This window comes from Nerophis lumbriciformis, unplaced genomic scaffold (genome assembly GCF_033978685.3).
Source record: "Nerophis lumbriciformis unplaced genomic scaffold, RoL_Nlum_v2.1 HiC_scaffold_59, whole genome shotgun sequence".
Classification (NCBI taxonomy): Eukaryota; Metazoa; Chordata; class Actinopteri; order Syngnathiformes; family Syngnathidae; genus Nerophis; species Nerophis lumbriciformis.
This window is the reverse complement of record NW_027316601.1, coordinates 255,001-257,735: the sequence shown is the minus strand read 5'-3', so window position 1 is coordinate 257,735 and position 2,735 is coordinate 255,001.

The following is a 2,735-nucleotide window of genomic DNA, read 5'->3' as shown; positions in this document are numbered from 1 at the left end:
AGACCCAGGTGGAGAACCATAGCACGTCGGCCTTCTTAAAGGGACATCCTCCTAGGCACTTAGTCAAATTTCCGCCTTTTTTTTGGACTTCCAGCGAGGAGAGGGACTAATTTTGCTTTCCTGACCCAGGTGGAGAACCATAGCACGTCGGCCTTCTTAAAGGGACATCCTCCTAGGCACTTAGTCAAATTCACGCCTTTTTTTTGGACTTCCAGCGAGGAGAGGCACAATTTTGCTTTCCTGACCCAGGTGGAGAACCATAGCAGGTCGGCCTTCTTAAAGGGACATCCTCCTAGGCACTTAGTCAAATTCACGCCTTTTTTTTGGACTTCCAGCGAGGAGAGGCACAATTTTGCTTTCCTGACCCAGGTGGAGAACCATAGCAGGTCGGCCTTCTTAAAGGGACATCCTCCTAGGCACTTAGTCAAATTTACGCCTTTTTTTTGGACTTCCAGCGAGGAGAGGGACAATTTGGCGTTCCTGACCCAGGTGGAGAACCATAGCAGGTCGGCCTTCTTAAAGGGAAATGCTCCTAGACACTTAGTCAAATTTACACCTTTTTTTTTTGGACTTCCAGCGAGGAGAGGGACAATTTTGCTTTCCTGACCCAGGTGGAGAACCATAGCACGTCGGCCTTCTTAAAGGGACATCCTCCTAGGCACTTAGTCAAATTTACGCCTTTTTTTTGGACTTCCAGCGAGGAGAGGGACTAATTTTGCTTTCCGTACCCGGGTGGAGAACCATAGCAGGTCAGCCTTCTTAAAGGGACATCCTCCTAGGCACTTAGTCAAATTTACACCTTTTTTTTGGACTTCCAGCGAGGAGAGGGACTAATTTTGCTTTCCGTACCCGGGTGGAGAACCATAGCAGGTCAGCCTTCTTAAAGGGACATCCTCCTAGGCACTTAGTCAAATTTCCGCCTTTTTTTTGGACTTCCAGCGAGGAGAGGGACTAATTTGGCGTTCCGTACCCAGGTGTAGAACCAAGGCACGTCGGCCTTCTTAAAGGGACATCCTCCTAGGCACTTAGTCAAATTTCCGCCTTTTTTTTGGACTTCCAGCGAGGAGAGGGACTAATTTTGCTTTCCGTACCCGGGTGGAGAACCATAGCAGGTCAGCCTTCTTAAAGGGACATCCTCCTAGGCACTTAGTCAAATTCACGCCTTTTTTTTGGACTTCCAGCGAGGAGAGGGACTAATTTGGCGTTCCGTACCCAGGTGTAGAACCAAGGCACGTCGGCCTTCTTAAAGGGACATCCTCCTAGGCACTTAGTCAAATTCACGCCTTTTTTTTTGGACTTCCAGCTAGGAGAGGGACTAATTATAGGGCCCCAAAAGAACTGGAAATAATGTGTTTAATTCAGGGTGCATTTGCAGCGAGTGTCCACCAGAGGGCTCCAATTCCCCAGCTATAGTCCTGGTACTCTAAAATGATGGCACTTAGTCAAATTTCGGCCTTTTTTTGATGACTTCCAACTAGGAGAGGGACTAATTTTGAGTTCCGGACCCGGGTGGAGAACCATAGCAGGTCGGCCTTCTTAAAGGGACATCCTCCTAGGCACTTAGTCAAATTCACGCCTTTTTTTTGGACTTCCAGCGAGGAGAGGGACTAATTTTGCTTTCCGTACCCGGGTGGAGAACCATAGCAGGTCAGCCTTCTTAAAGGGACATCCTCCTAGGCACTTAGTCAAATTTACACCTTTTTTTTGGACTTCCAGCGAGGAGAGGGACTAATTTTGCTTTCCGTACCCGGGTGGAGAACCATAGCAGGTCAGCCTTCTTAAAGGGACATCCTCCTAGGCACTTAGTCAAATTTCCGCCTTTTTTTTGGACTTCCAGCGAGGAGAGGGACTAATTTGGCGTTCCAGACCCAGGTGGAGAACCATAGCACGTCGGCCTTCTTAAAGGGACATCCTCCTAGGCACTTAGTCAAATTTACACCTTTTTTTGGACTTCCAGCGAGGAGAGGGACAATTTTGCTTTCCGTACCCGGGTGGAGAACCAAGGCACGTCGGCCTTCTTAAGGGGAAATGCTCCTAGGCACTTAGTCAAATTCAGGCCTTTTTTTTGGACTTCCAGCGAGGAGAGGGACAATTTTGCTTTCCTGACCCAGGTGGAGAACCATAGCACGTCGGCCTTCTTAAAGGGAAATGCTCCTAGGCACTTAGTCAAATTCACGCCTTTTTTTTGGACTTCCAGCGAGGAGAGGGACTAATTTGGCGTTCTGTACCCAGGTGGAGAACCATAGCAGGTCGGCCTTCTTAAAGGGACATCCTCCTAGGCACTTAGTCAAATTCACGCCTTTTTTTTGGACTTCCAGCGAGGAGAGGGACAATTTTGCTTTCCTGACCCAGGTGGAGAACCATAGCACGTCGGCCTTCTTAAAGGGAAATGCTCCTAGGCACTTAGTCAAATTCACGCCTTTTTTTTGGACTTCCAGCGAGGAGAGGGACAATTTTGCTTTCCTGACCCAGGTGGAGAACCATAGCACGTCGGCCTTCTTAAAGGGACATCCTCCTAGGCACTTAGTCAAATTTCCGCCTTTTTTTTGGACTTCCAGCGAGGAGAGGGACTAATTTGGCGTTCCAGACCCAGGTGGAGAACCATAGCACGTCGGCCTTCTTTAAGGGACATCCTCCTAGGCACTTAGTCAAATTTCCGCCTTTTTTTTGGACTTCCAGCGAGGAGAGGGACTAATTTGGCGTTCCAGACCCAGGTGGAGAACCATAGCACGTCG